The following is a 12,607-nucleotide window of genomic DNA, read 5'->3' as shown; positions in this document are numbered from 1 at the left end:
TAATCAATTTTCTTTACTTATAAATGAAAATAGGAAAATGTTGAAGGAAAAAGAAAGATTTACCTATAAGTATTTATAGTGTTTTCAGGTGTGAGAATTTACAGTACCTTTCAAGTTGTGGTCTTTAGTGCAACTAAATTAGGGTAGAATAGTGTACAAAGCTCCTTTTCTCAGAGTTGGACTACCTACATTGAAATTAATTTGTTAATTAAAATCAGAATATTTCAGATGGATCCTATCAATATACATTTTAATAAACTTAGATGATTTTTATGCATGTTAAAGAATCAGCGCCCTAGAGGTAATTTATGTTTATAACTCTGAAAATGCAATAAGATTACAGGTATACAAAGCATAGGGCAAGGGATTTAAGTCTCTTCAGGGACTCAAAGGAGACTTTTATCAAAAGAAACAGGGCTTCCCTGGTGGTACAGTGGTTAAGAATCCACCTGCCAGTGCAGCAGACGTGGGTTGGAGCCCTGGTCTGGGAAGATCCCACATGCCGTGGAGCAACTAAGCCCGTGTGCCATAACTACTGAGCCTGTGTTCTAGAGCCCGTGAGCCACAACTACTGAGCCCATGTGCCACAACTACTGAAGCCCGTGTGCCTAGAGCCCTTGCTGTGCAACAAGAGAAGCCACTGCAGTGAGGAGCCCGTGCACCTCATCGAAGAGTAGCCCCTGCTCGCCGCAACTAGAGAAAGCCCACACAGCAACGAAGACCCAACGCAGCCAAAAAAATAAAAATAATAAAGTTCCCTTAAAAAAAAACAGATTTATTGAAATAATAGCATCATATAAGAAAAAACATAATCCAGGAAATAAAATAGGAGCAAGAATTAAAAAGCAAAGAAGTAGGAGCAATGTGGTGTTTTCTTGCTGAATTCTACTCAAAAAGGTGGTATTTTCCTAGGGTATATTCTCAAACCTCCTTCTTATGAAGATCAGACTTCCCAGAAGAGACATCTAAATTGCTTTGCAGAGAGACATTTTTGGGCTGCTGATCTACTTAGCCTGAAAGACCTTTGTTGCTATATTACTATGTAAGGGCCTTATTCAAAGTAAAGTTTCTTTAATCTGTAATGTCTACGGGAAAGGAAACCACATTAATGCTGTCAGAGGCTATTTATTTCTCAGAGATTGAGGTTTAGAAAAATTCTCGAGAGAATAAAAATGCTTCATATTTCTCATTTTAAAATACTTTTCACCTGAGAAATTGAAGTACTCATTTAAAGTCAACTATGAGCTGATTCTCATATTGTAAATGCTTGCTTCATTGAATAGTCTAAAAATTTATTGCTGCTGCCCAATACTGAATGGAAGTATTTTGTAGACAGTCTTAGAACTTTTCTATACAGGGGTATTAAAGTTTGATGGTAAAGAAGTGTTGGGTGATCATGAGCAAATTGTTTAGTGTCTTTTGTCACAGTTTGCCCATTTTTTGGTGAAGATGATAATAATAGCACTTCTGTATAGATTACTGTGAAGATATGAGATAATACATGGAAAAGGCTTAGAACAGGGCTTAGCAATGAATAATAATCGGTAAATATTTATTTATCTACAAGAATATTTAAATGTTTATAATATCTAGAAATTTCCTGCCTTGAGATACTTATAGAAATTCTGCTCATAGCAGTTGAAACCTTTTTCTTAAAAAGAAAAACCAGGGCTTCCCTGGTGGCGCAGTGGTTGAAAATCTGCCTGCTAATGCAGGGGACACGGGTTCGAGCTCCGATCTGGGAAGATCCCATATGCCGTGGAGCAACTAGGCCCGTGAGCCACAACTACTGAGCCTGCGCGTCTGGAGCCTGTGCTCCGCAACAAGAGAGGCCGCGACAGTGAGAGGCCCGCGCACCGCGATGAAGAGTGGCCCCTGCTTGCCACAACTAGAGAAAGCCCTTGCACAGAAACGAAGACCCAACACAGCAAAAATAAATAAATTAATTAATAAACCCAACATCTAAAAAAAAATAAAAGAAAAACCAAAGCCAAATAACATTATGACTTTAGAAAAACATATTCACGATACTGCTGAAACAACAAAAACATCAAAAACAAAATTTCTGTGGCTTAGCACAATCAAACGTTATTTCTTACTTATATATCTGTCAAATGTAAATAGAATTTTCTAGTTGGTGGGCACCTTCTTAGAATTCACTACCATTTTCTTAACCTTGGCCCCAAAGGTACATACATCACTGTTGCTCATTGTTTGTGAATTCTACTCATGTGACTATATCTCAATGCAAAGGATGTTGATAATATAGTCTGTATTTAGGTTCTGCTTCCCAGTGACAGGGGAAGCTCCAATTTTTGATGGACAGCTAGCCATCTTTCACACAGCTTCCACTTACACGAAGTGTTTGAATCAGTGGTTCTTCTACATTTCAAGAGACAGGGTAATTCATGATTATGGCACTTTGGCTATGTCTGAATTAATTATTTTTTTAAGGAATCTTTTGTATTTGACCCAACGGCTGGATCTTTTGAGAACAATTTGTGGATAATTGATCCTTCCCTGAAAGCAGGCTTGATGAATAGTGGAGGAAATAAATGGATATACCTATTGAATATAGAATGGGAAGCAGAAAGAGCAAGGAAAAGAAGGAAAAGCTTTTAAATAAAGGCTTTGGATTGGTTTCTCATTGTGGCTGATAATGAATTATTTCCCCACATTTGTGATAAAACTACACCCCTCCAAATTTGTCCTTCTTATGATCAATGCATTTTATACAATTCACATCTGGAGAGGGGATTATAGTCTGTTGTTTTGATGTAGGCATATTATTTGACAATCTCTTATGACATGCTAAGATCGTAAACAACATTCATCTTTATCTCTGAGCACTCCAGAAATGCATAGAATGATTCAAACTTAGCACCATATAAGTAGGTTTATTTTAGGACTTATTCTTAAGACAGATTTCATTTGGCATTGACTTGATAGAGGATTCTATCTCTTCTAAACAAATAATAGCTTTTCCTAGTTTTAGTTCTGGCATATTCTACCCACCCAGTCTCTGTCTAGCCCACCTTGATCTACACAGTTTTGTTTTTTTTTGTTTTTGTGCCACTCTTGTGTCCAGCTCCTTGATGTACATGTGTCCAGCTCCATGGTGTACATGATGTACATGTACAGCCATTTATTAAAGTCATATTCCTGAAGAAGAGGTATCACCATACACTAGAAGGAATCTGGACATGCTCAAATCTTTCTCACCCGAGGATTCTCCCTTTCATTTTTCAGGTACTACTGAGCTGTTGTCCATCTGCACTTTACTGTATTCATCCCTTGCATTTGCTTGGCTAATTGACTGGCTAGTGCTTTCTATCTCCGGCAGCACAATGTAGCCCAACACATACTAAGTGGCACATAATCTTACATTCCAGTTATAACTTAGAAAGATAATAATATCAACAGCTATAAAAAGTTATTGTGTAATTTTCATTTTTCTCATCAATAAAATCAGAACAGTAGTATCTACCAAAAGTAGCTTTTGACAGAAATAAGGAGAAATGATGTGAGGTGGTTAGCCCAGTGCCTAGCAATAGTTCTTATTTTTAAATTACTATTATTGTAGTTATAAATGTTATTGTAATAATTTTGATTTCTTGAGTGCTTATTTGTCCCATCTACTGTACCTCTTCTCTCTCCCACATATTTCATTCACACAGCTTCAACTCTCACTTATGTGTCAATGGCTCCCAAGTCTATATACCAGCAGCCCTGGCATTCCTCATGAACTTCAGGTCTGCATTTCCATCTGCCTTGATGTATCTAATGAACTTCCAGTGAGGTTTCCTATAGGTATTTCTGTACCCCACACCACATTCTTTTCTCATTTCATTCTTATTACAATGCTATGTTAGGTACTATTATCATTTCCATTTTATAGATGAGGAAACGTTGAAACTTGTGGAGTTGAACCCACCGAAATACCCACTGTCCAGGGATGTAGGATTGCTCTTCGTCCTTTGTGACAAATAATTTTACCTCTTCCCCATATTTCTTCCATCTTCATACTTTGTGGTTTGGGATCACAGATGCCACCTGGGATTTTTTCAAAGATGGATTTGCATTTCTGTCCTAGATCTTTGATATTTTGGTGATTTTTGAGAGAAGAGGGGCTATATATTTTTGTATTATACCATGATGAATCTGGAAACCCCATAGCTGTACTTTTAAAAGATAGCTATAGTTACTGGGAGTAACTAGAATGTAGAAGATTTGAACAGGGCAGCCAGAGGGAGAAATGAGTTGAGATTCAAAAAGAGGCATATTTCAAAGTAGATTCAATGGGTTATGTACAATAGAAAGACATTGTGAGGAAGCAGAGAAAAATGTGGACTTTGATGTCCACTGAACTAGGTTAAAACTCCAGCTATCATGGTCATTTATGATGTAGAGTAAGTCATTTTATCTCAGGAACTTTGTTCAATAAAGGTTAGTTTCCTTTCCTTCCATCCCCAGCTCCAAAATTACACATACTTGATACCTGAGATGTGGCCATTTAACTGTATTATGGGTAGTCATCTGCACCTGCACATAATTAAGATTCTTGCTGAAAGTTATTCAGCTGGTGATAGAGGTTGCTTAGCACATTTGTTGTTCTAAAATGTTCTTCAGACCACCTGCTGGATGTTATGAGTTGAATGGAGTGGTGATTTGAATTTTGATACATTTATGCACAATTTACACACATATACCATGATTAGTTACATTCATTTAATAGGCACTTAGCAAATGCCCTTGTGAAAGTGAGAAAATGTGGGCAATAGCTCAGCGTATTTCATACTGAGAGTTGAAATACGTATTATAAGAGTGTTGGTAATGCTGATGAATAATTAATCAACTAATTTTTGTGCTGTTCAGTGTTCTCCATTTGGAAGTGAGATGAGTTCTTTTATACCTGGTAATAGGCATTTAAAATCCTATTTCAGTTCAGCAGTATAGATGTGAATTGTTTTTGTTCTACAGCTTAAGAGCAGAGACTGCTTGTGCAGAACTTCTGACCCCCTAAAAATCACCTATTCTCTCTTTTGCATGAAAACTAACTTTTTGCATTTTCATTGATACTCTATATACTGTGTTTCTTATTGTGTGTGCATCTCTATTTGATCCAGTTGAATTTACTAATTTTGTATGTATTAATTTTTATAGTTGTGTCTCAAATGTATATACTTAACATCTTTATCTTAAAATGTTATAATTCATTAAAAGGAAAAAATATTCAATAACCTTTAGCATCAGTGATGTTTTTATTTTGTCTAAAATCAACACATTCACAGGCTTTTACTTTGGTAAGCCTTTCTATCTGACACATTTCTCTTTTCAGATTCAAGCTCTGGAATTTAATTCTTTTTAAATTTCCACAGATTGCTTAGGCATGATCCCCTTTTTGATGAACCTGTACAGGAGATTTGGGTGGGATAACATCTGTAACACAAATCTGGATCTATCCAAGTGAAACCAATTTAAACTTATTAAATTACTGCAGCATTCCAGGGGCCCTGATTAAGAGCTCCTCCAGTCCAGGATTTGAATAATTTCACTGCCACTTCAGGCCATTCAATGTTTTACATTATCTCTAGTGGTGTCCTTTCAGATTAAACATAATCCTATTAAAGCTGCAGGCTTTTTGGGCTACATACACCAAGTTGAGTAATGTTCTGCTGTTATTTGGGACTGTGTTTCTTGGTTCTTCATCTTGGATGGCTGGCATACTTTGGCAATAAGCTTACATGCAGTAGATGCATGGATTTTTCATTAGTAGGACTGATTAAATTGTCGTAAAATAGCTATGACCCAGATGTTCTTAGGCCACATCACACTCAAACCTAAATTTCTTTGGTTCAAATTCCAGTCTATTGAAAATGCACCTATTCCTCCATCTTTCTTAGCCACTACTAGGTTTTTGAGGAGTCCCAGTGGGGTCTTTTACATGTACTGACAAATGAGTTCTGATTTTCATTCTCCACAGTGATTCGCTTATGATGGGTGTAAACTCTATTCTGCTGACTTGTAGTGTAACCACTAATAAAATTAGGTAAGATGGGAATCTTCCCGTACAATCACTACCATTTCTGGTAGGTCATTTCTTTAGTAGAAATAAAGAGCTGTGGATACTCTTGGTCACAGATGTTCTCAACTTGGCCAGAATTACCACAATTATAACAGTGTCAGGCACTGTTCTAGTAGTTTGCATATACTAACTGGCTTACTCCTTAAGGAAAATTCTATAAGTAAGGAATTGTAATTATTCCTGTTTTACAGATGGGAAGACTCGAGGCATAGAACAATTAAGTAGTTTACTCAAGTTTTCATGGAGTCAGATGGATTCAATTTATACCCTGTTCAGCTACTTGCCAAACTCTGTGTCCTAGAGATTTTTTCTGTTTTGAATTTTATTTTATTTATTTTTTAATACGGCAGGTTCCATTAGTTATCCATTTTATACATATTAGTGTATATATGTCAATGTCTTAGAGATTTGTTTGTAATCCCTTTCAGCCAAATATGTCTTCATCTGTAAAATGCAGTTACTGAGAGTACTTGTCTCCTACAGTTTTCGTGAAGATTGAGTGAGATAATTTGTCAGGTTCATAACAAATGGCAGCTACACAAGTGTTGGCTGCTATTATTATTATTAATTTTTTTTTTTTTTTTTGCGGTACGCGGGCCTCTCACTGTTGTGGCCTCTCCCGTTGCGGAGTGCAGGCTCGGGACACGCAGGCTTAGCGGCCATGGCTCACGGGCCCAGCCGCTCCGCAGCATGTGGGATCTTCCCGGACTGGGGCACGAACCTGTGTCCCCTGCATCGGCAGGCGGACTCTCAGCCACTGCGCCACCAGGGAAGCCCATGGCTGCTATTATTTTTTCATTAAAATGGATTTAAATTGAATTTGAGAAAAATCTATTCTGTCAAGTCATTCTGTTTTATTAGCTGAACTTCCTTTAAAGTCATAGAAGATGACTTCCTGAAGATCAGAAAGATCTTCCTGTTCTTGATTTTTTTTTAAATGGGTCAGTATTTCTCACTTTGAGAAGTGCAGTCAAGGTTGAAAGCTCAGAACAAGTTAGCACAGTGCTTATCATTCATCCCAACTCTAGGTAGAGACTTGTCCAGCCAGAGGACACTAAGTTGTTGTATCCAACATCCGTATTGAATGCTTCCTCTGGGCCTGGATCCATGATAAATGCTTACAGGTATTATTTCTTTGAATCCTTTTGACAATTATACATAATAGGTATTATTATCCATGTTTTATAGAAGAGAAATGGAGGCATGTGAAAATTAAGTAATTTGTCCCAAAGTTGCATGGTTGTTGAATGATGGAGCCAGGATTCTAACCCAGGCACTCTGACCATAGATGCTGATCTGTTAACCACAAATGGTTCCCACATTCTGTCTTCCTAGGCATTGCAAAAATGTTCCGTTGGCTAGCATTAATTTTGTGGCTTGACCATTGGGGCTCCTGGGAGAATTATATAACCACTCTTAAAATTAGTATAGGCCATTGGACCAATCTTGCCAATGGTCTGTGAGAAGAAAGCAAGAAAGAAGCTGGTGCATTTCTATTGACCAAAGATCATAGGAGGGATTTAATTGTGTCCAAAGGAAAGAAAGTAGAGAATATCTTCTTGGTTTTAGGTTCACTAAATGTCTGGAGAACTCAAAGGCACTATGCATTTACCACATGTAAGGGAAAAAATACCACTTCTCTCAGATAGGGGCATTTGAGGCATTTATGTATTTGTAATAATGTAAGCCTCCAGCATTAAGTCTTATTGAAGGCTTTTCTTTCCTAAATAGCATATTCAGAACATTTTGTTCTCACTGCCTCTTTGAACTTTGTATTATTGATACCCCAAAGTTGCCAACAGATGTGGCCTTTGTCTAGTGACTAGCTTTCACAGCCAGTGCGAGTCAGCATTTGTCATGCACAATGGCTGTTATCATTGCATCTTGCTCTATAGTTGCTTATGTATATAAACTTATTTCCTAAAAAAGGCTTTTCGCTCATCCCTCTATTTTACTTTTCAGCTGGAGAATCATCCTCAGCAGATTTCTGAGCTGAAGCTGCCGTTGATGTTTTTGTAAACTGCACACCAAGACCTGAGTAAGAACTGTAAGCCAGTTACCTTCAAAGTCATATCACCTCAGCTTATGAATTTTTAGGCTGTGAGAAGAATTCCTTGCTCCTCTGTGTCTATCCAATGAGTTACACCTCTAGCATTTCATTTCCCTTGTTTTTCTCCTTTATAAAAAAGGATTGGCTGTATTTCTCTTTTTCTCCTGGCCTCCAAGTTCTTATTTTTCCTTTCATATATATATAACCTGTCTTCTGAGATCTCAGCATTTCTCTTAAGGAAGTCTTTCTCCATCTCAATTAACTTGTATCCCATTAATTTTCTTTCATTCTAATTTTGTTCCAGTAGTAACATAGAAGCATATTTAAGAAGATAATTAGGTTTCTTTGGGACTTTTTGGACTACTGAGAATTTTCTCTATAATCCTCTTAAATTCTCCCTAATAATTAAAATTATGGTAAAATGTATATACATTGAGATGAACAGATCTTACATGTGCATATTGGTGAGTTGTAACAAATGATTAAACCATGAATATTGCATCAAGATATAGAACATTTCTACTATCTCAGAAAGTTTCCTTGTGTTAACTTTCCAAAGGTTATGATTTCTATATCAGATAAATTTTGTCTACTTTTGAACTTCATAAATATGGAATCATACAGTATGTACTCACTTATTTCTAGTTTCTTTTGCTCAGTGTAAGGTTTTAAGATTATTTTATGTTGTTTCATGTATCAGTAGTTCTTTTCTTTTTACATTTAAAAAATTTTTATTTTTTAAAATAATTATTAACAAATGTACCATTTTATTTCATTTATACCTCCTATTTCCCACACACACCCTTACTGGATTATTTAATTAAATTAATTTATTTTTAAATTAAAACATTATTTATCTTTAATTCAGGTAATATTGAGTTATTACATTATATGAGTTTCATGTGTACAGCATTATATTTCTACTTCTATATATCCTACAACATGCTCACTACTAAAAATTTATTTTCTATTCCTTACCTTACAGTTTATTCCCTTTACCCATTTTACCCTCCCTGACCTGTCCTTGTCCCTTCCCCTTCGGTAACCACTACTCTGTTCTCAGTATCTATGTTTTTGTTTTTGTTTGGTTTGGTTTGTTCATTTATTTTGTTTTAGTTTGTTTATTAGTTTTTTATATTCCACAAATGAGTGAAATTATATGGTGTCTGTCCTTCTCTATCTGACTTATTTCACTTAGCATAATAGAAGGCTTTTGGGGACACATGTTTTCATTTGTCTAGAAAATGCCAAATGGTTTTGCAAAGTAGTTGTTCCATTTCATCCTCCCACTGGCAATGTATGAGAGTTTCAGTTGCTCTACATCCTTGCCAGCATTTGGTTTTGACAGTCATTTTACATTTAGCTCTTCTAGTGAGTGAAGAGGTATTTTCACTCAGGAAATATGGAAAATTTTTGATCCAGATAGGTTTGGGTTATTCTTTATTAGAGCTGATCTACTTCAGTTTTGTACTTTGTTCTAGTGTGTGGTCCTTACACTAGGTTTTGAGCCTTTCTTCTAAAACATAGCATTCCAGAGTTCTCAGTTGAATACCCAGAGTACTTTGTGAGATTTCTTTATTCTTGCTTGCCTGGAGTTAGAATATCTCCCAATAGTGCGTGACCTCTAATATCTCTCTTCAGTTAACAAACCTGTAACAGATACTCTCTACTAGACCTCGTGGGTTCTTGCCCAGAACTTATTCCGTCTTTGCCTTCTCATCTCAGCTAAACTGTCATAACTCTGCTTGGACTCTATCTTTCTACACTATGGTCCAGAAAGTTCCCCTGGACAAAAACTGGGTTAAACATAGGGCTCATCTCTTGTGCTTCCTTACTCACAATGGTCACAGTTCAGCACTGGTTGATTTCCAATGCCTAAAAATAGTTTCATCATGCATATTGTCCACTTGCAAGTTATTTACAGTGTGAGGGGAAGTCAGGTACCAGTTGCTACGTAATGGCCAGAAGCAAGAGTCCCTCCTTTGTTACTTATTAGCTACCTCATCTAAGGTAAATACTTAAGTATTCAACACTAATCTAATTTTATTGTCATCTTTCCTATTTCTCCTATCAAATTACTATCATTCTAGATGACAATTATCTATATATACATAGCAAAATATCCTGGGATATCATAATTGGTGTGTGGTGTGTTGACAGTTTTTTGTAACTAAAAATACTTAGTATGGATATTAATGAATAATTTTTTTTAGTAAATTAAAAGGAATTTAAGGTTGATGGTTAATGACATTGCTCTCACTTGTATTCTTATGTGCTTCCTTAAGTTGATGAGAGAAGGATAAATCTACAACTTTGTGAATTTTGGATAATCTTCCATATATCTGCGGAGATATGGCTATCGTATCTGTCATGCATATCAGGAAAAAAAGAGGTTGAACTAGTAATATGAAATGACTGCTCTAAAAGGGGTTGGAAAGTGACATCATTTTTAGCTTATATTCTATTTCTGCATATTAAAGACAACAAGCTGTCTTAAAGATATTTAATTCACTTATTACAATCATTAATCTTAGAATTGATTTGTTACTGAAATAGTGAAATTCATTGAAGATGTGTAGTACTGGTAGGGAAATCAAATTGGAAGGTCAGAGCATTCTGGGAAAGAAAATATTTCAGTGGGCTTTTAACAATTTTTAATCCTGAGGTGAAAAGAAAAGAAAAAAAGCAATAGAATGCTTGTAAAAAATAGATTAGCCAATTTAGAAATAAGAATGTGTATTTCAGATGAAGAAATGGAAATACTATCTTAGTCTGTAGGAGAATTTTTCATTAAATATATTTAACATATAATTTAATATATTTATAATTAAATATCATTACCTTAAACAATAAAACAAAAAGGAAAAATATTTGAAGCAGCGAATTGTAATGGAAACAGCACTGGACTCAAGAAGTGATGTGATTCTTAGATCTGGCCTTCTGTTGGGGTCTGATGGGTCATTAAATCAGTTTGGGTCAGTTTTTTCTTTATTATCTATAAATGAAAAGACATGCTAAATAATCCTAATGTTCTTTTTATTCATTATTCTAAGTTTTATTATTCTAAGTTGGGAAAAGCCTTTTCTTCCAAATTAAAGAAAAACCTATTTTAAAGAACTTTGTTTTAATTAGATATACTACTGGGGAAAAGTTGAAATAAATCTTATTATGAAGAAAATGAGGTATCACAAGCTATTCCAGTCTTGAGTATCACCATACTTACAGCATATGTGATTAGAAATTCCATTTTATTACTTTTTATTAATTGATAATTACTATGGGTTTGACAGGCTTCCTTAACACCATCTTGCATATTAAATACTCAGTCAATCTGTTAGGCATTAGGTACATGAGGCAATGTGATGATTATCGGATATTTTTTCTATCTTACAAATAAATTGGCCTGGACAGGTAGAGATGTAGATGTTCATTCATAATCATTCATATTAGTTCACCCACACAATTTTATATTTAGAAGTACCACAGGCTCATAGTTCTGTCTCACAATCACTTCCACAAATATGCTTCGGAATTGGTTTTAGTATTTTAATTTTTCTTACTGTTAACATTCTGTTTTCTGAGATTCTCATGGGAGCTTCTTATTGTTGGCCTGATAAAAAATCCATTTCCACGTGCTGCAAGCAATTTTAATTTTCATGGCTGTACTAAAAAAATATGAAACAAAGATGTTAATTCTGTATGTCTTCACTAAGTTTATATTTGCTAATTCAAAGTTTAGGAGAGTTCCATTCATGCAACCAAGAATTACTTTATTACTATAAACCGATTTACATTTATTCCATGGGTCTTTCTTTGAGTTCTACCATTGAAATGATTCCCAGATCTTTTATTTCCCTAATGATTTAGAGGTTAATCATTTTGCTGAAACAGAATGCAACCAAGGGAAGTGTGAAAGGAAATCTCTAAGACTCTAAATACTTGCCATGTTTTTTTTCATATGTGATTACTTGAAAGAGAGTCATTGAAAATACCATTTTTTAGATGATATTTTTGAGAGTATGCTAGTGATTACCTGAGTAGGATGATGAGGAATACAAAGAATAGCAACATTTTAAATGCTTTTGGTTTATTCTGTGTCAGGAGGAGGATTGTTAGGTATAGATTGCTAGAGAGTCTCAATAGAAAAATGGAAACAAAAATAATGATTACTAATTTGTACATTAGCAAGGGGTCAAGATATGAAATCCAGAAGAATAAAGATGAAGAGAGGGGTGGAATTGCCCATTTGAAAAAAGATAATCATTCAAATAAAGATAGGAAACTAAAGAGGAGCCATAAAAACCAGTAATTATATTATTCTTTAATGTTTTATAAACATCTTCATATCAGTGTTTACATCGGATTCTCACAACAATCCTGTGAAACTAAGCTTGAGGTGTTATCTCATTTTTATAATTAAGAAATCTGAGTCCCAGAGAATTTAGGAGATTTGCCCAAGTTCACATACTTTA

Source organism: Monodon monoceros, unplaced genomic scaffold (assembly GCF_005190385.1).
Source record: "Monodon monoceros isolate NGI ecotype Baffin Bay Population unplaced genomic scaffold, NGI_Narwhal_1 Super_Scaffold_6, whole genome shotgun sequence".
In the NCBI taxonomy this organism is placed as follows: domain Eukaryota; kingdom Metazoa; phylum Chordata; class Mammalia; order Artiodactyla; family Monodontidae; genus Monodon; species Monodon monoceros.
The sequence above is the reverse complement of the archived record's forward strand: the minus strand, read 5'-3'. Positions refer to the sequence as shown.